Source organism: Mesoplodon bidens (assembly GCF_964165515.1).
Source record: "Mesoplodon bidens genome assembly, chromosome: 13".
In the NCBI taxonomy this organism is placed as follows: Eukaryota; Metazoa; Chordata; class Mammalia; order Artiodactyla; family Ziphiidae; genus Mesoplodon; species Mesoplodon bidens.
In genome coordinates, this window is record NC_138169.1 from 69,502,421 (window position 1) to 69,528,669 (window position 26,249).

Below are 26,249 nucleotides of genomic sequence, written 5' to 3' on the forward strand. Positions count from 1 at the left end.
ATTTTATTGGGCTAGAGTTGCTTGTAGTAGTCTCTTAAGATGCTTTTTTATTTCTGCCGTGTCTGTTGTAACTTCTACTTTTTCATTTCTAATTTTATTGATTTGAGTCCTCTCCCTCTTTTCCTTGATGAGTCTAACGGTTTATCAATTTTCTTTATCCTCTCAAAGAACCAGCTTTTACTTTTATTGATCTTTGCTGTTGTTTTCTTTGTTTCTATTTCATTTATTTCTGCTCTGAACTTTATGATTTCTTTCTTTCTGCTAACTTTGGGTTTTGTTTGTTCTTCTTTCTCTAGTTCCTTTAGGTGTTAGGTTAGATTGTTTATTAGAGATTTTTCTTGTTTCTTGAGGTAGGCTTGTATAGCTATAAACTTTCCTCTTAGAACTGCTTTTGCTGCATCCCATAGGTTTTGGATCGTTATGTTTTCATTGTCCTTTGTCTCTAGGTATTTTTTGATTTCCTCTTTGATTTCTTCAGTGAATTCTTGGTTATTTAGTAACGTATTGTTTAGCCTCCATGTGTTTGTGTTTTTTACATTTTTTTCATGTAATTCATTTCTAATCTCATAGTGTTATAGTCAGAAAAGATGTTTGATATGATTTCAATTTTCTTAAGTTTACTGAGACTTGATTTGTGACCCAGGATGTGATCTGTCTTGGAGAATGTTCCATGCACACTTGAGAAGAAAGTGTAATCTGCTGTTTTTGGATGGAATGTTATATAAATATCCATTAAATCTATCTAGTCTATTGTGTCATTTAAAGCTTCTGTTTCCTTATTTATTTTCATTTTGGATGATCTTTCCATTGGTGTAAGTGAGGTGTTAAAGTCCCCACTATTATTGTGTTACTGTCGATTTCCTCTTTGATAGCTGTTAGCAGTTGCCTTATGTATTGAGGTGCTCCTATGTTGGGTGCATATATATTTATGTTTGTTATATGTTCTTCCTGGATTGATCCCTTGATCATTATGTAGTGTCCGTCCTTGTCTCTTGTAACATTCTTTATTTTAAAGTCTATTTTATCTGATATGAGTATTGCTACTCCAGCTTTCTTTTGATTTCCATTTGCATGGAATATCCTTTTCCATCCCCTCACTTTCAGTGTGTATGTGTCCCTATGTCTGAAGTGGGTCTCTTGTAGACAGCATATATATGGGTCTTGTTTTTTATCCATTCAGCAAGCCTGTGTCTTTTCATTGGAGCATTTAATCCATTCACGTTTAAGGTAATTATCGATATGTATGTTCCTATGACCATATTCTTAATTGTTTTGGGTTTGTTTTTGTAGGTCCTTTTCTTGTCTTGTGTTTCCCACTTAGAGAAGTTCCTTTAGCATTTGTTGTAGAGCTGGTTTGGTGGTGCTGAATTCTCTTAGCTTTTGCTTGTCTGTAAAGCTTTTGACTTCTCCATCGAATCTGAATGAGATCCTTGCCGGGTAGAGTAATCTTGGTTGTAGGTTCTTCCCTTTCATCACCTTAAGTATATCATGCCACTCTCTTCTGGCTTGTAGAGTTTCTGCTGAGAAATCAGCTGTTAACCTTATGGGAGTTCCCTTGTATGTTATTTGTCGTTTTTCCCTTGCTGCTTTCATTAATTTTTCTTTGTGTGTAAGGTTTGCCAATTTGATTACTATGTGTCTTGGCGTGTTTCTCCTTGGGTTTATCCTGTATGGGACTCTCTGTGCTTCCTGGACTTGGCTTGATGTTTCCTTTTCCATGTTAGGGAACTTTTAGACTATAATCTCTTCAAATATTTTCTCGGGTCCTTTCTCTCTCTCTTCTCCTTCTGGGACCCCTATAATGAGAATATTGTTGCATTTAATGTTGTCCCAGAGGTCCCTTGGGCCATCTTCATTTCTTTTCATTCTTTTTTCTTTATTCTGTTCTGCAGCAGTGAATTCCACCATTCTGTCTTCCAGGTCACTTATCCGTTCTTCTGCCTCAGTTATTCTGCTATTGATTCCTTCTAGTGTAGTTTTCATTTCAGTTATTTTATTTTTAATCTCTGTTTCTTTGCTCTTTAATTCTTCTAGGTCTTTGTTAATCATTTCTTGCATCTTCTCAGTCTTTGCCTCCATTGTTTTTCTGAGGTCCTGGATCATCTTCACTATCATTATTCTGAATTATTTTTCTGGAAGGTTGCCTATCTCCATTTCATTTAGATGTTTTTCTGGGGTTTTATCTTGTTCTTTCATCTGGTACATAGCCCTCTGCCTTTTCATCTTGTCTATCTTTCTGTGAATGTGGTTTTTGTTCCACAGGCTGCAGGATTGTAGTTCTTCTTTCTTCTGCTGTCTGCCCTCTGGTGGATGAGGCTATCTAAGAGGCTTGTGTAAGTTTCCTGATGGGAGGGACTGGTGTTGGGTAGAGCTGACTCTTGCTCTGGTGGGCAGAGCTCAGTAAAACATTAATCTGCTTGACTATTGATGGGTGGGGCTGGGTTCCCTCCCTGTTGGTTGTTTGGCCTGAGGCAACCCAACACTGGAGCCTACATGGGCTCTTTGGTGGGGCTAATGACAGACTCTGGGAGGGCTCAGGCCAAGCAGTACTTCCCAGAAGTTCTGTTACCAGTGTCCTTGTCCCCACAGTGAGCCACAGCCACCCCCTGCCTCTGCAGGAGACCCTCCAACACTAGCAGGTTGGTCTCGTTCAGTCTCCCCTGGGGTCACAGCTCCTTTCCCTGGGTCCAGATGTGCATAGTACTTTGTGTGTGCCCTCCAAGAGTGGAGTCTCTGTTTCCCCCAGTCCTTTCGAAGTCCTGCAATCAAATCCCACTAGGCTTCAAATCTGATTCTCTAGAATTCCTCCTCCCATTGCCGGACACCCAGGTTGGGAAGCCTGACAGGGGGTTCAGAACCTTCACTCCAGTGGGTGGACTTCTGTGGTATAAGTGATCTACAGTCTGTGAGTCACCCACCCAGCAATTATGGGATTTGATTTTACTGTGATTGTGCCCCTCGTACCATCTCATTGTGGCTTCTCCTTTGTCTTTGGATGTGGGTTATCTTTTTTTGTGAGTTCCAGTGTCTTCCTGTCAATGATTGTCCAGCAGCTAGTTGTGATTCTGGTGTTCTCGCAAGAGGTAGTGAGAGCACATCCTTCTACTCCGCCATCTTGGTTCCTCTCCTCCATTGGTTTTTATTTTGTCACACTTTTTCAATTTTCTTGACATATATGTACTGATTACATTTTTTTGTACTTGAACTGTCCCAACACATCCAACTGGGAAAAGTTTCATTTTTCATTGGAAGACTAAAACAGCTACCTATGTAGTTGTCAAAAACCCGAAGATAATATGGGCTTATTTCTAAGTCCCGTACAAAATATCCTGCAACCTATTGTTCAGAAGTAGCTTCCAATTATTTTATAGATATGAAATATTCAGAAACTTCATGCTGCAGAATATGTTGAATATTGAATAATTTATGAAACATTGCATAGAAACGTATTTTCCTCATAAAAACTTTCCCATATATGGGCTTGAAGAGAACTTCTTTTTGGCCCAGCATGACAAGGACTAGTCAGAATTTTTCATTGACATTTAGTTCCACTGCAAATAAAGAAGAATAAAATCTAAATTAACTAGTATCTTTGGGGAATGGACTGTTCTCAGGAAATTGCATTTCTGAATACTTCAGAGTAAAATAGAAATCATTTTATAACATATAAATGTTTATCAGTTGCCAATTCTATGTTAGCTGTAAACTTATGGCTGAGGAGAATGCCATTTTGCACATGCTTTGTCCTTAAATCCCACACCACTTCTCTAAAGTACACCATGTCAATTTATATGGGATGAACCCAGAGTACAGAATAATTGAATAACATCTCCAAGGCCACAGTTAATACAGGGCAAGGATAGGATATAAGTCTGTTTCTGTGTGACTGTAATATTTATTCTCTTTCCCCAATTGCAAAAGTGTACTAGGACGAAAGACCAGAGTAAGGAAAGGCCCAGAGTTGGACAAGTACAAGTCATTTTCAGAGTCTGTAGGTAAAGCTATCTTGCTAGAGGATGATTCCTAGTGCAGTTATGAGATAATAACATGGAAAAGGGCAGGGTACAGTGAGCAAAAACAGAACAGTGCTTTGGGAGGATCAAATGGTAAACCAAGATGGAGACAGAAAGTGTGTGATGTAGGCTGACAGCAGTGAGAATAGATGGAACAGACAGTTGTAAGAGTTATCATCCCAAAGAATCAACAGGTGATGAAGGAAAAGAAGAGGTCCAAGGTGACTCTGTTGTTTTAATTCTTTGTCTTTGGTAACATGGTTAGAAACAAACAGAAGGAAGTGAGCTGAGAGGTTCCTCCTTGAAAGGAGTGGAAGAGTAGGAAAGAGTGAATTATGTTCAGAGTTTGGGGTTAGCAGGTGCCAACTATTATATATAGGATGGATAAACAACAAGGTCCTACTGTATAGCACAGGGAACTATATTCAACATCCTGTGATAAACCATAATGGAAAAAAATATTTAAAAAGTATTCATATGTGTGACTGAATTACTTTGCTGTATAGCAGAAACTAACACAATATTATAAATCAACTATATTTTGATTTTTAAAAAAGAGTAAAATATGTTGAGCATAAAGAGGCAGTGGGACATCCAAGTGGAAATACGTAGGGGGTGGATATGGTAAAGGGCTAAGAATTCAAGAGGAAAGTCACATTGAGGAGTAGGCTGGGGAATCATTGTCTGAGAGCTAAGAGTTTTAGCATATAGTAGATAGACTTAGATGACAACTCCCAGGGAATGAATTTGAAGGAAAGAAAAATTTGAAAGCTGTACCTTAAGGTAAATCTATATTTTATAAGGGAATAAAGGAAAAGTACTAGCGATAGGAAAACAATGGTAGAATAATTTTTCAGAAGCCAGGAAGGGAGTGTATCTCAAGGAAAATGCAGTTTTAAATACAATAGTTCTTTGATTCAAAGTTGCCATAGAGTTATTTTTCCTCTAATGTTTTATTATAAAAATATTAAATGCCCAGGAAAACTGTGAACTCCCATCTATCCACCACCTAGATTCTACAGTTAACTTTTTTTGTATTTTCTTTGCCACTTATTTCTCTATCCCTCCACCTTAATTTTTCTTGCATTTCAAAGGAAATCACAGACATTAGTTCACTTAACCCCTCAACACTTCAACAAGTATTTAAGAGGCCATTGCTTATGGAGTGTACCACTGATTTAGTTGTATAATTTTAGGGGGAAAATAAAAACTATAATAATTGTACAGAATCACTTGGAAGAAGCATTCTTATTTCAGGGAAATTGCTGTGAATCTTAGAACTGAGGAAATGTAATACTAACAAATCCCATGGAAAGATTTACAGCACACATACTCATTAGGCTGAAACATTATGAGAGTATTTATGACCTTTATAGCTGACATTTCCCTAAATTGGTGAGGGCAAAAGTCAGATGACCAGAGAGCTGTGGGGAATAAATAAACAGATGATGTGCAAGTGTAGACCAGCCCTATAAGTATGGCAGCAAAACGCAGGAAAGAAGTTGGTCTGTGGAGAAAATGGCAGTATTCACTTAGGCTGTTGTCCTCAATGGCAGACATGGTCTCTGGGGTGGATATGCTGTCTAACTCTTACACTTGAAAAATTTTTTTAAATATGTGGCCATACTCCATTGACGAAGTACTTTTCTTTGAGCTTTTAAAATGTTCTTGTGCCTTGAAAATACTAATCATGTTGTGTTCTGGTCAGTCGGAGAGGCAACACATGTAAAAGCTGGAAAATATTGGGTTACACTGATTGTACACTAACCCCAGAATGTAATCTGGAAGTTATATTTCTGGCCATAATTATGATATCCATTTGTGTGTATGTGAATTTGAGTATGTGTGTGCCTGTGTGTGTGTGTGTGCATGCGTGCATGCACACACATATAATTTGATGACTTCTATTAAAGATGAAACCAGATTTTAAAAAATCAATTATTTCAGGATATTAAGAAATCTGGTTTGGAGTAGTAAGTTTTTACTCTAAAAACAGAATCCTCTGTGGCAATCAAATTTTCATAAAGGAAAATATTTTCAATATTTACAAAATAAATTGATTTTTGAAAAGTGAAAATTATTATACTTATATATCATATGAAATATTTACCAGAAATGTAATCTATTACATACTAATGTGGATGAATTTGGGTCGTGATGACATTCTACACAGAGTACATAATTTCAAAAGTTGTGCAAGACTGATTCTGGATTTCTGCATTGTTTCTACATTTTTCTGATGTTTTCATGAAATACTATGGAAACTTTATGCAGTGTCATTTGTTTTCTTATGAACTGAGAGTGTGGTTTCTCTGAAGAAGTTTGATCACTAGGATATCATCAAAAATGGGATAATAAAGGAGAGATTTTTAAGTCTATTTTTCATGAAGAATAGAATTGAGTTTTCTTCCTAGGGGCGCAAAACAGCTGAATTGCACTAATTATAGAGAGCTCAAGCTTGTTGCTTCTTGTGGCTAATTGGGTAGAAAAAGTTAGAAAATTAAAGTACAGATTTGGGCAGAAGATACAGAGTTCTAAACTCTCTAGAAATGATATGGAATATCCATGAAATTAACTGAGAAGCCTTTTGAATTTGACATGGTATGCAAAAGGACACAGGAAGTCAAAGTAGGCCTCTTAAAGTAATGGAAGCAATGTAGAATCAACGTTTTTACCTTGAATTATGGGAGCTTGCCAATAAACAACACAGAGGTTCAGTTTTAAGTGTGTAGTTTTTTATTTTGTTTTGGTGTTTTGCTAATTTATGGCCTAGGAACCTCAGAGAAGCATCAAGAGAAAAGGGGAGAGATATAACTATTCTGGTAAATTCATTTCTCACAATCTTTGATGACTTTCCTGGAAGTTTCTTTTTTCTATAGGGTTTCTAAATCAAGAAGCAGGAACAAGTAGAACCATAAGTGCAGTGTCTTTGCATCCTCATCTGCTTATTGTTGCTTTGGTCCACCTCAGTCTTGTTTCCAGGAATGAATTCCACAAAGTATGATGTCAGCTCTATTCTGTAGACAAGGTTTTTTTGTCCTTGAGGGCTTCTTAGCCATCCTTTGCTTAGTCATTATTTCTCAGCATAAACTTTATAGAATGACTCGTTATCAGTTCTAGCTCCTTTTAAATCCTCTGTTAAGGCTCTCCCTTATCAATTATAAAATGCAAAACAAACACTCTCCTGTATAAAAAATTTTTATGGATTCAAAGCCATCTGGGACAATATTTAACTCATCTTTCTTACACAGTTGGTCACTTTCTCCCTCCAGTATTTTGAGAACTTTGCTATTTTCTTCAATTACAGTTGGGTAGGTTCTGATGTGCCCAGTGAATTTAGGACTTAGATTCCAATTTGCAAAGGTATGAAGGTACAACAAACCACAAATGTATAGAATTAAGAAAGGGTATATCTTTAGAATTGGAGCAACTAGACCTTGGTGTTTCCTCAAGGGAGGAATTGAATTAATTTTGGATTATTATTTAGTTGTTCAAGCCAGTAAGGTGGATGCCTTGTAGCCTAGAGAAAAAAGAAGATGGAAAAAATATCAATATCAGTTTTGAGAGGTGTCCCAGGAAGCACAAACATCTCCCCTACTCAGGTGCAATGGTGACAAAAGACTCATTAGTAGAAAAGAATCCCTTATATGGTCCTTTCTATCATTTATCTTTAAAATGTAAACAAACCCAAGACAAGGGAAAGATGATAATCTGTTAACATTTGTCACTAGTTAAATTATTGGATCATTTTCTATCATGTGGGAGGATGTAGGGCTGTATGATGGCTCCTGGTATCTCATAGTGGATGTGCACAGAAAGAAGAGAATGGGGGACTGTGTGTGGGGGAGAAGTATCCCAAAAGGTAAGAAAACAAAAGAGGAAAGATATTTGAAGACAATTTTCACACTATGCATTGCTCAAACAGAGGCAAACTGCAAAACCATGTACTATATTTTTTCATTTATTTTATTAATGATAGAGTTGATTTAAAATGTTGTGTTAGTTTCAGGTATAGAGTGATTATATTTTATATATTTATATATATATTATATATATATAAATATATACACAAAATATAAAATTCTACTTCAGATCTTTTACCTTATATGTTGTTACAAAATATTGAGTATAGCTCTCAGTGCTATACAGTAGGTCCTTGTTGGTTATCTCTTTTACATTTTGTATATAGTGGTGTGTATATGTTAATCCCAAACTCCTAATTTATCCCTCTGACCCACCTTTCCCCTTCAGTAAGTTTGTCTTCTGTGTCTTTGGGTATATTTCTGTTTTGTATATAAGTTCATTTGTATCATTTTTTTTTAGTTTCCACATATAAATGATATCTTATATTTGTCTTTTTCTGTCTGGCTTACTTCACTTAGTATGAGAATCTCTAGATCCATCCATGTTGCTGAAATAGCATTATTTCATTCTTTTTTATGGCTGAGTAATAGTCCATTGTATATATGTAGCATATCTTTATACATTCATCTGTTAATGGACATTTAGGTTGCTTCCATGTCTTGGCTATTGTAAATAGTGTTGCTATGAATATTGGGGTGCATGTATCTTTTTGAATTATGGTTTTCTCCAGATATATGCTCAGAAGGGGGATTGCTCAATAATATGGTAGCTCTATTTTTAGCTTTTTAAGCAAACTCCATACTGTTCTCCATACTGGCTGTACCAATTTACATTCCTGCCAACAGTGTAGGAGGGTTCCTTTTTCTCCATACTGTCTCCAGCATTTATTATTTGTAGACCTTTTGATAATGACCATTCTAACTGGGGTGAGGTGGTACCTCATTGTAGTTTTGATTTGCATTTCTCTAATAATTAGCAGTGTTGAGCTTCTTTTCATGTGCCTTATGGCCATCTATATGTCTTCTTTAGAGAAATTTCTATTTAAATCTTCTGCCCATTTCTTTTATTGGTTTGTTCTTTTGATATTGAGCTGTACGAGCTGTTTGTATATTTTGGAGATTAATTCCTTGATGGTCACATCATTTGCAAAAATTTTCTCCAATTCTGTGGGTTGTCATTTTGTTTGGTGTATGGTTACCTTTGCTGTGCAAAGTTTTTAAGTTTAATTAGGTCCCATTTGTTTATTTTTGCTTTTATTTCCATTACTCTAGGAGACGGATCCAAAAAGACATTGCTGTGATTTATGTCAAAGAGTGTTCTGCCTATGTTTTCCTCCAGGAGTTTTATGGTATACGGTCTTACATTTAGGTATTTAATCCATTTTGAGTTTATTTTTGTATATAGTGTTAGAGGATGTTCTAATTTCATTCTTTTACATATAGCTGTCCTGTTTTCCCAGCACCACTTATTGAAGAGACTGTCTTTTCTATGTTTTATAATCTTGCCTCCTTTGAGTCGATTAATTGACCATAAGGGTGTGGATTTATTTCTCAGCTCTCTAAACTGTTCCATTTACCTCTGTGTCAGCATCACACTGCTTTGATGACTGTAGCTTTCTAATATAGTCTGAAGTCAGGGAGTGTGATTTCTCCAGTACTATTTTTCTTTCTCAAGATTGTTTTGGCTATTCAGGGTCTTTTGTATTTCCATACAAATTTTAAAACTATTTATTCTAATTCTGTGAAAAATGTCATAAATAATTTGATAGGGATTGCATTGAATCTATAGATTGCCTTGGGTTGTATGGTCATTTTAACAAAATTGATTCTTCTAATCCAAGAATATGGTATATCTTTCCATTTGATTGTGTCATCTTTAATTTCTTTCATCAATGTCTCATAGTTTTCTGAGTATAGGTCTTTTGCCTCCTCAGGTAGGTTTATTGCTAGGTATTTTATTCTTTTCAATGCCATGGTAAATGGGATTGTTTCCTTAATTTCTCTTTCTGATCTCTCATTCTTAGTGTATAGAAATGCAACAGATTTCTGTGTATTAATTTCATATCCTGCAAGTTTACTGAATTCATTGATGAGCTCTAGTAGCTTTCTGGTAGCATCTTTAGGATTTTTTATGTATAGTAATCTCATCTGCAAATAGTGAAACAGTGACAGTTTTACTTTTTCTTTTCCAATTTGGATTCATTTTCTTTTTCTTCTCTGATTGCTGTGTCCAGGACTTCCAAAAGAATAAAGGTGGCAAGAGTTGCATCTTAATCTTGTTCCTGATCTTAGAGGAAATGCTTTCAGCTTTTCACCATTGAGTATGATGTTAGTTGTGGGTTTGTCATATATGGCCTTTATTATGTTGAGTTAGTTTCCCTCTATGCGCAATTTCTGGAGAGTTTTTGTTATCAACGGATGTTGAATATTATCAAAAGTTTTTTCTGTATTTATTTAGATGATCATATGGTTTTTATTCTTCAGTTTGTTAATGTGGTATATCACACTGATTGATTTGCCAATATTGAAAAATCCTTGTTGCATCCCTGGGATAAATGACAATTGATTATGGTGTATGATCCTTTTAATGTGCTGTTGGATTCTGTTTGCTAGTATTTTGTTGAGGATTTTTGCGTCTGTGTTCATCAGTGATATTGGGCTATAATTTTCTTTTTTTGTGACATCTTTGTCTGGTTTCGTATCAGGGTGATGGTGGCCTCCTAGAATGAGCTGGGGAGTGTTTCTTCCTCTGCAATTTTTTGGAATAGTTTCAGAATGGTAGATGTTAACTCTTGTCTAAACATTTGATAGAATTCGCCTGTGAAGCCATCTGGTCCTGGACTTTGTTTAATGGGAGTTTTTTAATCACAGATTCGGTTTCAGTACTTCAGCTTGTTCATATTTTCTATTTCTTCCTGCTTCAGTCTTGGAAATTGTACCTTTCTCAGAATTTGTCCATTTATTCTAGTCTGTGGTTTTGGTTGTAACTTCTCCTTTTTCATTTCTAATTTTCTTGATTTGGGCCCTCTCCCTTTTCTTCTTGATGAGTCTGGCTAAAGGTTTATCAATTTTATCATTTCCATGAACCAGATTTTAGTGTCATCGATTTGTTTTCTATTGTTTTCTTAGTGTCTATTTCATTATTTCAGCTACGATCTTTATGGTTTTTTCCTTCTACTAACTTTGGGTTTTGTTTGTTCTTCTTTCTCTAGTTGCTTTAGGTGTAAGGTTAGGTTGTTTGTTTGAGATTTCTTGTTTCCTGAGGTAAGCTTGTATCACTATAAACGTTCCTCTTAGAACTGCTTTTACTGCACCCCATAGGTTTTGGATCATCATATTTTCATTTTCATTTGTCTCTAGGTGTTTTTTATTTCCTCTTTGATTCCTTCAATGATCCATTGGTTGTTCAGTCGCATATTGCTTAGCCTCCATGTGTTTGTGTTTTTTGAAGTTTTCTTTTTTAGTTAATTTCTAATCTCATAGTGTTGTGATCAGAAAAGATGATTGATATGATTTCTATATTTTAAAATTTACTGAGGCTTGCTTTTGTGTCCCAGCATGTGATCTATTCTAGAGAATATTCCATGTGCACTTGAAAAGAATGTGTATTCTGCTGCTTTCTGATGGAATGCTCTATAAATATCAATAAAGTCATTCTGATCTAATGTATCATTTAAGGCCTGTGTTTCCTTATTGATTTTCTGCCTGGATGATCTGTCCATTGATGTTAGTGGAGTGTTAAAGTCCCCCACTATTATTGTGTTACTGTCAATTTCTCTTGTTATGGCTGTTAGCATTTGCCTTATATAGTGAGGTGCTCCTCTGTTGGGTGCATATATATGTACAATTGTTATATCTTCTTTTTGGATTGACTCCTTGATCATTGTCTCTGGTAGCAGTCTTTGTCTCTTGTAGCAGTCTTTATTTTAAAGTCTATTTTGTCTGATATGAGTATTGCTACTCCGGCTTTCTTTTGATTTCCATTTGCATGGAATACCTTTTTCCATTCCCTCACTTTTAGTCTGTACGTGTCTCTAGATCTGAAGTGGGTCTCTCATAGACAGCATATATACAGGTCTTGTTTTTGTATCCATTCAGCCAGTCTATGTCTTTTGGTTGGAGCATTTAATCCATTAACATTTAAGGTAATTTTCAACATGCATATTCTTACTGCCATTTTGTTACTTGTTTGGGTTTTTTTTTTTTTTTTTTTATGGTACGCAGGCCTCTCACTGTTGTGGCCTCTCCCGTTGCGGAGCACAGGCTCCAGATGCGCAGGCTCAGCGGCCATGGCTCACGGGCCCAGCCGCTCCGCAGCATGTGGGATCCTCCCAGACTGGGGCACAAACCCGTGTCCCCTGCGTCGGCAGGCAGACTCTCAACCACTGTGCCGCCAGGGAAGCCCTTGGGTTTGTTTTTGTAGGTCATTTTCTTCCTTTCCCCTTTTGTTCTCTTCTCTTATGATTTGATAACTATCTTTAGTGTTGTGTTTGGATTCCTTTTTCTTATTTGTGTGTATATCTTTAATAGATCTTTGGTTTGTGGTTACCATGAGGTTTTGATGTAGCAGTCTGTGTGTGTGTGTGTGTGTGTATGTATATATATATATACATACACACACATACATACACATATATATATATACACACACACACACATTATTGTTTTAAGTTGCTGATCTCTTAATTTCAAAAGCATTTCAAATATCCTGAATTTGTACTTTACTCCTCTCACGATTACCGGTTTAGGTATTATATTTGTGTGTGGATTATTTCCTACTTTTACGGTATATTTCCCTTTACCAGTGAGCTTTCCCATTTCGTTATTTTCTTGTTTCTAGTTGTAGCCTTTTCTTTTCCACCTAGAGAAGTTCCTTAAGCATTTGCTGTAAAGCTGGTTTGGTGGTGCTGAATTCTTTTAGCTTTCACTTGACTGTAAAGCTTTTGATTTCTCTGTCAAATCTGCACAAGACCCTTTCTGAGTAAAGTATTCTTGGTTGTATTTTTTTTCCCTTTCTTCACATAAAATATATCATGCCAATCCCTTCTGGCCTGCACAGATTCTACTGAAAAATCAGCTGATAACTTTATGGGATTCCCCTTTATGTTATTTGTTGCTTTTTCCTTATTGCTTTTAATATTTTCTCTTTAATTTTGGTCAATTTGATTAATATGTCTCTCAGCATGTTCCTCCTTGGGTGACACTTTTCCATTTTAGTGAAGATTTCAGCTATTATCTCTTCAAATATTTTCTCAGGCCCTTTCTCTCTCTCTTCTCCTTCTGAGACCCCTATAGTACAAATGTTACTGTCTTTGATGTTGTCCCAGAGGTTTCTTAAACTGTCCTCATTTCTTTTTATTCTTTTCTTCTGTTTCACGGCAGTTATTTCCACCACTCTGTCCTCCAACTCACTGATCCACTTTTTCATTTCAGTTATTGTATTCTTTAACTGTGTTAGGTTGTTCTTTATATTTTCTAACTCTTTATTAACTTTTTGTAACTTCTCATTCTGTGCATCCATTCTTTTCCTGAGTTTTTAGATCATCTTTACAATCATTACTCTGAATTCTTTCTCAGGTAGATTGCCTATCTCCACATCACTTAGTTCTTCTGGAGTTTTATCTTGTTCCTTCATCTGGAACATATTTCTCTGCCGTTTCATTTTATCTAAATGTCTACTTGTATTTTTTTGTATGTGGAGGTTAGTTATCTTTCTCAACCTTGGAGAAGTAGCCCTCTCTAGGGGATGTCCTTTGTCCCAGCAGTACACTCCCCTCTTGTCACCCAAGGGCCAGGGACCAGTTTGTCCCAGGGTAGGTTCTGACCTGCATTTGCAGACTCGGTTTTGTCGGCTTCCAGATTGTAGATTTCTTGCTTCTGGTGTCTGCCCCCTGGTGAGTGGAGCTGGTTCTTGTCCCTCTGGTAGGCAGCACCATGTCAAAGGGCATGTCTAGAGGTGGCTGTGGGTTCAGAAGTCTTTAGGCAGCCTATCTGTTAATGAGTGGGGATGTGTTCCTGCCCTGTTGGTTGTTTGGCCTGAGGCATCCCAATGCTGGAGCCTACAGGCTATTGGGTGGGCCAGGTCTTGGTGCTAATTACCCAAGCAAGATGTCTACCTCCAGCAAGAATTCACACTCCTTGGTATTTCTGCCACCAGCTTTTGTGATTCCAGAGAGAGCCACAGCCACCCCCTGCCTCCCCAGGAGACCCTCCAAGACCAACAGGTAGGTCTTGCCTAGGCTCCTATGAAGTCACCACTTTTGCTCTGGGTCCTGGTGCACATGAGACCTTGTGTGTGCCCTCCAAGAGTGGAGTCTCTCTTTCCCCCTGTCCAGTGGAGCTCCTGCAGTCAAGCCCCACTGGCCTTCAAAGCCAAATGCTCACCAATTAGCAGAACCCCCAGCTGGGGAGCCTGTTGTGGAGCTCAGAACTCTCACTCCTGTGGGAGAAACTTCTGTGATATAATTATTCTCTAATTTGTGGGTCACCCACCTGGGGGGTATAGTATTTGATTATATTGCTAGTGCACCCCTCCTACTGTCTTGTTGGGTTTCTTCTTTATGTCTTTGGATGTAGAATATCTTTTTTGTTAGGTTCCAGTCTTTTTTATAGACGGTTGTTCACCCATTAGTTGTGATTTTGGTGTTCTCATGAGAGGAGGTGAGCTCAAGGTCCTTGTACTCTGCCATCTTGTCTCTGATCATCCCATGTACAGTATTTATTATTTTCTAAAATGTAATAAGTTTTCACTTCTGTGATGCTATGAGGTTTATATTTACCTTGGTTCACCACTTAGATGGGAACAAGCCTAGCTGGGATCAAGATAGAAAGAGCAGGAACATGTTGATTTATTCTTTCTTCTGTCTCTCTTCCATCATCCGCTACCACCATCCCACACTGTCACTGTTGTTTTCTCTCCTTTTCTCCCACTCTCACTCCCTCCTTTCCTTTCCAGAGCTAAAAATGTCTTGCTTTCCATCAAAGTCTACTTTGTAGAATTTTATTTTCATTTGTTTTTGTCTAAGATAGAACACATACTTTAAAAAACAATAGTCAGACCCCACTTACCAGATAAATAGCTTTGAGAAAATCCCTTATCTTCTTTGAACTTTGATTTTCTATCTTCAAGACATGAGCAGTAAGATATGTCTTAAAAGGTTTATTTTAAAGAGCATATAAGACAGTGATGGCAAAGATGTTTTATTGTAATTTGTGTGTTTATGGGAGAGAGAGAGAATACCTAAGTTTTAGGTTCCAGTTCATGGAAATAATAGAGAAAAAAATGCTGATAGCCAAATGGGAATCAAGGATACTGGAGAATCATGACCCTCTGGAATAACTGGGTGGGAGTAGCTGGGAAGCCTCTTCCTTCTTCACTATAGGACTATTGGGATCACCAGTGGTGAGCTAGAGTGGATGGCGACCTGCCTGCCCTGCTAGAGTCAGACTGTGCCTTGTTTGCTTAACAAATGCAGCCTTTGGAAAATTCAGGGACAGGGAGTTTGGGGTCTTCTGTGTCACACAGCACAGGCAGGTTTAAGAACTTGAATAGTGACCATTAGTTCATTAATTCTACCCTCCCACCTTTCACAGAGCTGTGGCCCAATGAAAATCCCCTTGTCACTCAGAGCAGTTCCTCCTTATACCTTGATGGGAAGTAGAGAAGGGTAGAGAGGTGGGCAGAAGCCCCTCATTAACACAGCCTCAATGTGTTCTTTATCTTAGAGGAAAAACAGGAAGGTTAGAAGAACACAAAGCTTCTATTCCCAGAAGTGGCATTTAAATGTGTATCACCCTGCGAGTATAATACACATAGTAGACCAAATGCTTTAAGATTAATGACAAAACTTACATGTTTGAAATTTTATCACTTATGAAGTATGCCTGATGCTATTGCACCTATGTAAATACAGCTACTCTCTTTTTGATCAATATTTTGTGATAGATAGAGTATTACACAGTTTTCCATGTACCTATTTCTTATTTCTTCCAAAGTCTCAAAAGCTCCTTGCATGTGAGAAGTGTATACGTCTATATGACACTTCTATAGTCCCCCAAACAACCTGAGCACAGAGTAGTTACTTATTAATAAATACACATTATAATAATATTATGGTTCACATGGAAACTAGACCAAGAGAGGCTTTTTTGTGTGTCTAGCATCACAGAATAAGTCAAAGTGGAGATGAGAACCCAGGCCTCTTCAAAGGTACCCATTTTAACTTTACTCGTAAGGGTGAAGGAGTGGAAAATGAGATAGGGAAGAGGAGAAAGTAGACAAGGATATAAAACTTAACTGTGAAATCAAAATCATGCTACACATTGGCCTCTGCTTCAACCCAGCTGAGTCTGTATACTTCATTCCTGCTACAGCTTAATGTAACATCTCTCACCAAGAACTATTTTACTTGGGAGAGCCCTCTGCAGGGAGATGCTAGCAGGAGTCTGCACCTGGCAGTCATACATTATGTACCTGATGAGCAAATGAAATGTTTAACTACTGTACTGTGAAAATAAAACTGAAAACAGTAAATTCCTGCTGAGGCGGCTTATCTGCACCTGATGTGCATGGCTGGCCCATCTCAAAGCTCCAGAATCATTTGTATTTTCTCCCCTTACTGGGTCCTGCTGGGGAGAGTAGCATTAAAACCAAAGCCATGCTCACTTAATTAGTTGTATATCGGTGTAAACCCATTTATTTAGCATATCAACATCATGTGTTTCACCTAAAGGTCGCCTGAAACACTTCTCCAGCATGCACCCTGGGTAGGGGGAAATCTATAGCAATTTCAGACTGAGCATTTGTAAGTTTAAATTTTTCAATTAATCATGGATCACTTAAACTCACAGTAATTTAATACTGCTTATTTTAGGCCAAACTGTCTGATGTTAGTCTGAAATAACAAAGCAAAACAACCATAACTGTTATGGTTTTTCATTAATAATTTTAAGAAAAAATGATAGAACTTTTTTTTTAATAGGAAGAACCAATTTAAAATCCAATTATCTTAACTTATGAGTTACAGATTCATTTGCTGGAGATTTCTTTAGATTCGTTTTTACCAATGGATTAACTATGCTTCCTAAATCTTAAGGAGAGCCCAAAAAATCCAGAGAAATGAAGTATAGGTAGAATACATAATAATTCCTAGTAAAGTTAAGTATAGGTAGAATAGCTATATTCTTTTTCTTTGTATAATTTTTATAGCTAATAGCTTAAAGATAAAATTGTTTAACCTTTATAGATATTTAAAAAAAACCAAGACCAAAGAAATTAGGCTATGGGGCCAAAGTCACAAAACAAAGAAAGACTGGATCTCCTAAGTCTCAGGCTAGGATTCTTCCTCGTATTTGGATATGTACTTGAGCAATCATTCTGCAGTTGGAATTCCTTGTGTAGTTAACATACATTTTACTACCATGGGGGGAAGAAAAGTAAATACAAGAAATCAGAAACCTTTTGTTCTGTTCTGGTCTTCAGGACTGGGAATCCCTCATCACTCAAGCCTGCCCACAAAGAAAAGGGAAGCTTTCCGGTGTCTCAGAATCCCAGTGTTGGCCTTCCTCTCATTGCTGCCACACTCAGCTTTGCTCCAGCTCTGAAAGCTACGTGGGCTTTCTTTATCACATTCTCAAAATCATTCTTCATTTGGGGGAGTGGTCACAGAGGATCATGACTGCCAGGCTAAGATTAGAAATTAGCAGCTGGGAGCCATGAAAAGGATTCTTTTAATTTTTCTTTCTTTTTCTCTTGCTTTAAAAAAATTTTTTAAACTTTTATACAATATTTAAATGTTAATTTCCATTTGCAGTTATAATAAAATATTGGCAATATTCCCCATGTTGTAAAATACATCCTTGAGCCTAACTTATACCCAGTAGATTGTATCTCCCATACCTCTACCCCTATATTGCCCCTCCCCACCTCTCCCCACTGGTAACCACTACTTTGTTCTCTATATCTGTGAGTCTGCTTCTTTTTTGTTGTATTCACTAGTTTGGTGTAATTTTTATACTCCACATATAAGTGATATCAAACAGTATTTATCTTCCTTTGTCTGACTTATTTCACTTAGCATAATGCCCTCCAAGTCCATCCATGTTGCTGTAAATTTTTGTTCTTTTTTATAGCTGAGTAGTGTGTATCTATATCTATCTATCTATCTATCTTCATCCATTCATCTGTTGATGAACACTTAGGTTGCTTCCATTCCTTGGCAATTGTAAATAATGCTGCTGTGAACATTGGGGTGTATGTATCTTTCAGAATTAGTGTTTTTGGTTTTTTCTGATATATACCCAGGAATGGAATGGAATTGCTGGGTCACATGGTGGTTCTATTTTTAGTTTTTTGAGGAACTTTTCATACCATTTTCCACAGTGGCTGCACCACCCTACATACCCACCAACAATGTACAAGAATTCCCTTTTCTCCATGTTCTTGCCACCATTTGTTATTTGTATTATTCTTGATGATAGCCATTCTGACAGGTTTGAGGTGATCTTTTATTGTGGTTTTGATTTGCATTTCCCTGATGATTAGCAGTGTTGAGCATCTTTGCACGTGTCTGTTGGCCATCTGCATATCCTTTTTGGAAAAATTTCTATTCAGTTCTTCTGCCCATTTTTTAATCAGGCTGTTTTTGTGATATTGAGTTGTATGAGCTGTTCATATGTGTTGAATATTAATCCCTTTCTGGTCATATCATTTACAAATATTTTCTCCCATTCAGTACACTGACTTTTCATTTTGTGGATGGTTTCCTTTACTGTGCAAAAGCTTTTAAGTTTATTTAGGTCCCATTTGTTTATTTTTGCTTTTATTTCCTTTGATTTAGGAGACAGATCAAATACATATTGCTGTAATTTATGTTCAAAGAGTGTTCTGCCTATGTTTTCCTCTAGGAGTTTTATGGTGTGCATTCTTATATTTTAGGTATTTAATCCATTTTGAGTTTATTTTTGTATATGGTATTAGAGAATGTCCTAATTTCATTCTTTTACATGTAGCTGTCCTGTTTTCCCAGCACCACCTATTGAAGAGACTGTCTTTTCTCCATTGTATATTCTTGCCTATTTTGTTATAGATTAACTGACCATAAGTGAGTGGGTTTATTTCTGGGCTCTCTGTCCTGTTCCATTGATCTATGTCTGTTTTTGTGCCAGTACCATGCTGTTTTCATGACTGTGGCTTTTTAATATAGTCTGAAGTCAGGGAGTCTGATTCCTCCAGCACTATTCTTCTTTCTCAAAATTGTTTTGGCTATTTGGAGTCTTTTGTGTTTCCATACAAATTTTAAAATTATTTGTTCTGGCTTTGTGAAAAATGCTGTTGGTAATTTGACAGGGATTGCACTGAATCTGTAGACTGCTTTTGGAAGTATAGTCATTTTAACAAGATGGATTCTTCTAATCCAAGAAAATGGTTTATCTTTCCATCTGATTATGTTGTCTTCAATTTCTTTCATCAGTGTCTTATAGTTTTCTGCATACAGGTCTTTTGTCTCCTTAGGTAGGTTTATTCCTAGGTATTTTATTCTTTTGGATGCAATGGTAAGTGGGATTGTTTCTTTTATTTCTATTTCTGATACTTCATTGTTAGTATATAGAAATGCAACTGATTTTTGTATACTAATTTTGTATCCTGCCAGTTTACTGAATTCATTGATGAGCTCTAGTAGTTTTCTGTTGGTGTCTAGGATTTTCTATGTATAATATCATGTCATCTGCAAACAGTGATTGTTTTACTTCTTCCTTTGCAATTTGGATTCCTTTTACTTCTTTTTATTCTCTGATTGCTGTGCTTGGACTTCCAAAACTATGTTAAGTAAGAGTGGTGAGAGTGGACATCCTTGTCTTGTTCCTGATCTTAGAGGAAATGCTTTCAGCTTTTCACCATTAAGATGATTTTAGCTGTATGTTTGCCATATATAACCTTTATTATGTTGAGATATGTTCCCTTTATGCCCTCTTTCTGGAGAGTTTATCATAAATGGATGCTGAACTTTTTCAAAAACTTTTTCTGCATCTATTGAGATGATAATATGATTTTTATTCTTTAGTTTGTTAATGCAGTGTATCACACTGATTTACAGATATTGAAAAATCCTTGCATTCCTGGGATAAATCCCACTTGAGCATGGTGTATGATCCTTTTCATATATTGTTGGATTCAATTTGCTAATATTTTGTTGAGGATTTTTGCATCTATGTTCATCAGTGATACTGGCCTGTAACTTCCTTTTCTGTGATATATTTCCTAGTTTGGGTATCAGGGTGATGCTGGCTTCACAGAATAAGTTTGGAAGTGTTGCTTTCTCTGCAATTTTTTGAAATAGTTTCAGAAGGATAGGTGATAACTCTTCTCTAAATTTTTGGTAGAATTCACCTGTGAAGCCATCTAGTCCTGGACTTTTGTTTGTTGGGAGTTTTTAAATTACTGATTCAATTTTAGTACTTGTAGTTGGTCTGTTCATATTTCTTCCTGGTTCAGTCTTGTGAGATTGTACCTTTCTAAGAATTTGTCCATTTCTTCTGGGCCGTCCATTTTATTGGCGTATAGTTGTTTGTACTAGTCTCAAGATCCTTTGTATTTCTGTGGTGTCAGTTGCAGCTTCTCCTTTTTCATTTCTAATTTTATTGATTTGGGCCAACTCACTTTTTTCTTTTTTGACATTTGATTGCCAGTTAACTTTATTTATTGGGAATATACATATCAAGTATATAAAATGGAGTTTAACAAGCAATTACAAAGGAAGTACTTTGTACAACTACTACCCAAATCAATAACCCCCAAAACCCAATATGCACACCCCCTTTACAACTTCACTGTCATCTTTGTCTGTAGGCAGCATCTAGTTGGGTTTTGCCTTTTTATCTAAACTGACAGTTTCTTTTTAATTGGTATGTTTAGATTATTCACATTTAATGTGATTATTGATTGGATTAAAATCTACCACTTTGCTAGCTCTTTTCTTTTTTTTTTTTGCTGTACGCGGGCCTCTCACTGTTGTGTTCTCTCCCATTGTGGAGCACAGGCTCCGGACACACAGGCACAGTGGCCATGGCTCACGGGCCCAGCCGCTCCACAGCATGTGGGATCTTCCTGGACCAGGGCACAAACCCATGTCCCCTGCACTGGCAGGCGGACTCTCAACCACTGAGCCACCAGGGAAGCCCACCAGCTCTTTTATTTTTGGTCCAAACTTTTCTTTGTTTCTTTTTTCCTCTTCTTCTTGCATTAATAAGGATTTTTTTTAATGATTCCACTTTATTTCCACTATTGATTTATTCCTTATAACTCTAAAAATTTTTTTAATGTTGTTCTAGGGTTTAAAAATCATCTTTAATTAGTCTCTCTTCAAATAATAATATACTACTTCATGTGTAGTGTGAGGATCTTACAACAATTTCCAGTTCTTCCTTCCCACCCTTTGCTACTGTTTGTCATACATTTTTTCTTAATGATGAGTCTAGCTAAAGGTTTATTGATTTTGTTTATTCTTTCAAAGAACCAACTTGTAGTTTCATTGATCTTTTCTATTGTGTTTTAAGTCTCCACTTATTTCTGCTCTGATCTTTATGACTTCTTTTCTGCTAACTTTGGGTTTTGTTTATTCTTCTTTCCCTAGTTCCTTTAGGTGTAAGGTTAGCTTGTTTATTTGAGACTTTTTTTGTTTCCTGAGGTATTCTTGTATCAGTATAAACTTCCCTCTTAGAACTTTTGCTGCTTTTGCTGTGTTCCATAGGTTTTGAATTGTGTTTTCATTTTCATTTGTCTCTAGCTATTTTTCATTTCTTCAGTGATCCACTGGTTGTTTAGTAGCGTATTATTTAGCCTCCACGTGTTTGCGTTTTTGGCAGTTTTTTCTTTTTCCTTGAAGTTGATTTCTAGTCTCATAGCATTGTGGTTGGAAAAGATGCTTGATATGATTTCCATTTTCTTAAATTTACTGAGGCTTGTTTTGTGTTCTAGCATGTGATCTATCCTGCAGATGTTCTACGTGCAGTTGAAAACAATGTGTATTCTACTGCTTTGGGATGGAATACTCTATAAATATCCATTAAGTCCATTGGGTCTAATGTGTTATTTAAGGCTGGTGTTCCCTTGTTGATTTTCTGTGTGCATGATCTGTCCATTGATGTAAGTGGGATGTTAAAGTCCCCTACTATTATTATAATGGTCAATTAATCCCCTACTATTATTGTAACAATTAATCCTTTTATGTCTATTAATATTTGCCTTATGTATTTTGATGCTCCTATGTTGGGTGTGTATCTATTTACAATTGTTACATCATCACCTTGGATTGATTCCTTGATTATTATGTAGTGTCTTTTTTTTCTCTCTTTAACAGTCTCTTTCTTTATCTTAAAATCTATTTTGTCTGATATGAATATTGCTAGTCTTTGATTTCCATTTGTGCAGAATACTTTTTTCCATCCCCTCAGTATGTATATGTCCCCAGATCTGAAGTGAGTGTCTTGTAAGCAGCATATATATGGGGTCTTGTTTTCATATCCATTCAGACCATTTACATTTAAGGTAATTATCAATATGTACTTATTGCCATTTTGTTGTTTTGGATTTGGTTTTGTAGGTCTTTTTTATTCCCTTTCTTCTCTTGTGATTTGATAATTATCTATCTTTAGTGTTGTGTTTGGTGGATTCCTTTTTGTGTATATGTATTATAAATCTTTGGTTTGGGGATACCATGAGGTTTTTGTATAGTATATATATATATATATATATATATATATATATATAAATATAAATAATTGTTTTAAGTTGCTTGATCTCTTAATTTCAAAATGCATTTAAAAAACCCTGCTTATGTGTAATCTCCTCCCCTCATGATTAGTGTTTTTTATATCATATTTTAAATCAAATTGTTTTAACTGCTTGTTGTGGATCTAGATGATTTTTCTACTTAACCTCCCCAGTAGCTTTGGGTGTGGATGATTTCCTACATTTACTAGTGAGCTTTTTCATTTCATAATGTTCTTATTTCTAGTGGTGGCCTTTTCTTTCTTCACCTAGAGAAGTTCCTTTAAAATTTGTCATAAAGCTAGTTTACTGGTGCTGAACTCCTGGTTGTAGATTTTTCTCTTAAATAGATTGTGCTATACCCTTCTCACCTACAGAGTTCTGCTGAAAAATCAGCTGATAGCCTTACGGGAGTTCCCATGTATGTTATTTATTTGCAGCTTTTCATTTGCTGCTTTTAATATTCTCTCTCTTTAGTTTTTGTCATTTTAAGTAGTGTGTCTGTCTATCTTGGTGTGTTCCTCTTTGAGTGAGTTAATCCTATATGGGACTTTCTGTGCTTCCTGGACTTGGGTGACTGTTCCTTTCTCAAGTTAGGGAATTTTTCAGCTAGCATTGGCCTGCTAGTGGACAGGGCCTAGCTGGTCCCAGGATAAGGTCTGGCCTGCTGTGGGTTGGCTGTATCCTCAGGCTGCAGGATGGTACTTTTCTTGCTTTGTCTGGTGTATGGGGCATGTCTAGAAGCTTGTTCAGGCTTTCTGGAGGGCAGGTCTGGTGGCTGCCCACTGAGAGTGGAACTGGGTCTTGGCCCTCTGCTGGGCAGGGTGTGTGTCAAGAGGTGGGCTCAGGAAGGTTTTAGGCATCCTGTCTGCTGATGGGTGGGACTGTTCCCACCCAGTTAGTTGTTTGGCTTGAGATGTCTCAGCACTGGCATCTACAGGCTTTTGGGTGGGGCTGATGAGCCAGGAGCAGGGTTCACATGGCAGAATTTTCCCAAATATGGCTGTCACCAGTATCTGCATACTCAGGGTGAGTGACAGCCACACCTCATGTCTCCAGGAGACTCTCTAAGCAGTAGGTAGGTCTGGCCTAGGCGCCTATCAAATCACTCCTTTTGCCCTGGGTCCTGGCATGCATCAGATTTTGTGTGCATCCTTTAAGAGTGAAGTCTGTATTTCTGTCCTGTGGGGCTCCTGAAATGAAGCCTTGCTGGCCTTCAAAGTCAAATACTCTGGGGGCTTATCTTCTCAGTATAGGACTTCCAGGCTGGGGAGCCTAACAAGGGGCTCAGAATTCTCACTACTGTGGGAGAACCTCTGCAACATAATTATTCTCCAATTTGTGGGTTGCCTGCCTGAGGGTATAGGATTTGATTATATCATAAGACCACCCCTCCTACCTGTCTCGTTGTGGTCCCTTCTTTATGCAGAGTTGTAAAAAATCTTTTCTTGTAGGTTCTTATCTTTCTTTTATATCCATGGTTGTTCTGCAGATAATTGTGACTTTGGTGCGCTCATAAGAGGAGGTGAGCTCAGGGTCTTCCTACTCCACCATCTGGCCACTCTCCCATTTTCTTTCCCTTTGCTATATTACTCTGATAAAACTCAGAAATTTCACTGAAATTAAGAGAAGTTTTATTTAAATTATTTATGTTTAACCAATTATCAGCGTAGTGCAGTTCTCCAAAGTGAAGAACTAAATATGAAGCAAAGTCTTCTCTAGAGGCTACTCCCTAGATCTATAAAAATAGGAAAAGCTGTCAAAAATTCCATCATTTCTTGACATTGAAGAACAGGAGTGTAATACCCTGAAGTAAATGCTTTTTCTAATTGCTACTGATTTCACTAGTTCTTTGGGAGGGTAGGATTATGGCTGTCTTTCAGGCTGTCAGAACACCATCAGGCAAGGCAAAGGCTATCATGCCTTAAAATAACCCACCATAGAGAAGGAGCACACAAGAATGGGGGATCAGGCAGGGTTGCAAGAATAAAGTTGGCTTTTAAACTGGCATGTGAGGGCAGTGTAGAAAAAGCCAGATAGCAACAAAGGAAGGGTGACAAAGCCCATTTGCAACTGAAATCCAGGAAGGTTTAAATGACTATGTTGAATACCTGAAATGAATATAACATTGTAAATCAACTATATTTCAATTTTTAAAAATACAGAAGAAAATGATGAATGGACTCAGGATAAATCACCTACCAACAGTAGGAATCCATCAGCAGGTGAGAGGCAGCAAGATGGTTCCTAGAGTGAGTCCTCTGCAGATTGGACTGAGCTCTTAGACATCACTTACTAATCCAGATGCCAGGTGACTACACTACTTTCTCACTTGAACATAGTCTATGCCGTTAGACTGGCTATTTTTTAGGAAGATGTCTGCTTGGTTTGAATGATGTAGAAAATAGCTTCAGAATGTAGCCTTTTGGAAGAGCCATTAGTAAGGTCTCAGACATGAAGTAAAGGCATGTCTCGTAGTTCTTCAGAAGAATAAAAGATGCAGACTTAGAAAATCAAAACAGGGGCCAGTAATACATAGTGAACTGCAAGTACATAAGTGAAGAAAAAACTGGTGACCTTGTAAGGACCAACCCAGGCTTTACCAGTTTCAAGACCAAAGTTGTCTTATTGGCTGTGATAAATTTCCCTTAAATTCCCCATTCAGGAAGATGAAAAAAAATGTAACACCATAGACTACACCAGGTAAGCCCTGCTAATACTGAACTCTAAGAGACTCTTCAAAATTCTTCTCCTGTATGGGAATGTTATTGAAATTTTCTACCTTGATTTCTTGATCTTCAGGGACCTCAGTATTGTCTCCAGCAAAATAAAGGGAGGGTCATTAGATGAACTTCAAGGGCCGTCAGGGTTCCAGCATTCTAAATTTATTTGAATCTGTGAATATTACTTGAGAGAAGGCAGTAACATGGGGTTTAAACACTGCGTGGTCTTTGAGCTGAGGCAATGTCTTTAATTCCTTTTGTAAAATGCACAGCATCTTGCATGTATTCAACACTCAGCAGGTTCTAACTGTTGCCCAGACAATCAATTATCTTCCTTCTAATGGGTTTGAGCTATGGTACTCTTCAGGCATATCTGCATCTTATTGTAATAATACAAGTATTTCAGATGCAGTATAATACACTGTGGATCTGCCCAAGTCATTACGATCTGAGGCAGAAAATATTCCATTAGAATGTATTTGAATAGTGAGAACTATAATTTCTCTCTGTGCAAAACTAGACGTCTGATAATTTATAAAAGAATCTTTATTCTTACATGTTTCCAAGTATACAACAGGGCTGTTTTAATTTCCTGCATAGTAGGCTAATCCCATACCATTTACTTTTTCTTGTGTTACTCTTTGTATTGCTATATATATCTATGCTAAAGTGAATTGATTTGTGTTAATTTGTGGATATGTGTTAGACATATTTGCCTTGTTTAGTTAAGGCTTAAAATGTAAATTTTTCAGAAATAGATTATCTAAAAATTTAAAAACTAAAATTTAGGCAGAGATCAAGATGGGAGACTAGAAGGATGTGGAAGCTCACGTCTTCCTACAAATACATCAAAAATACATCTACATGTGGAACAATTCTTGCA

At 36.9% G+C, this 26,249-nt stretch overlaps 1 protein-coding gene across 1 annotated transcript in view; it reads left to right on the top strand.

The window, feature by feature from the left end:
* Positions 1 to 26,249, top strand: part of DCC (DCC netrin 1 receptor) — a gene marked incomplete at its 5' end in the record, with an annotated part of 1,182,001 nt that overhangs the window by 1,140,293 nt on the left and 15,459 nt on the right. The window lies entirely within an intron of this gene.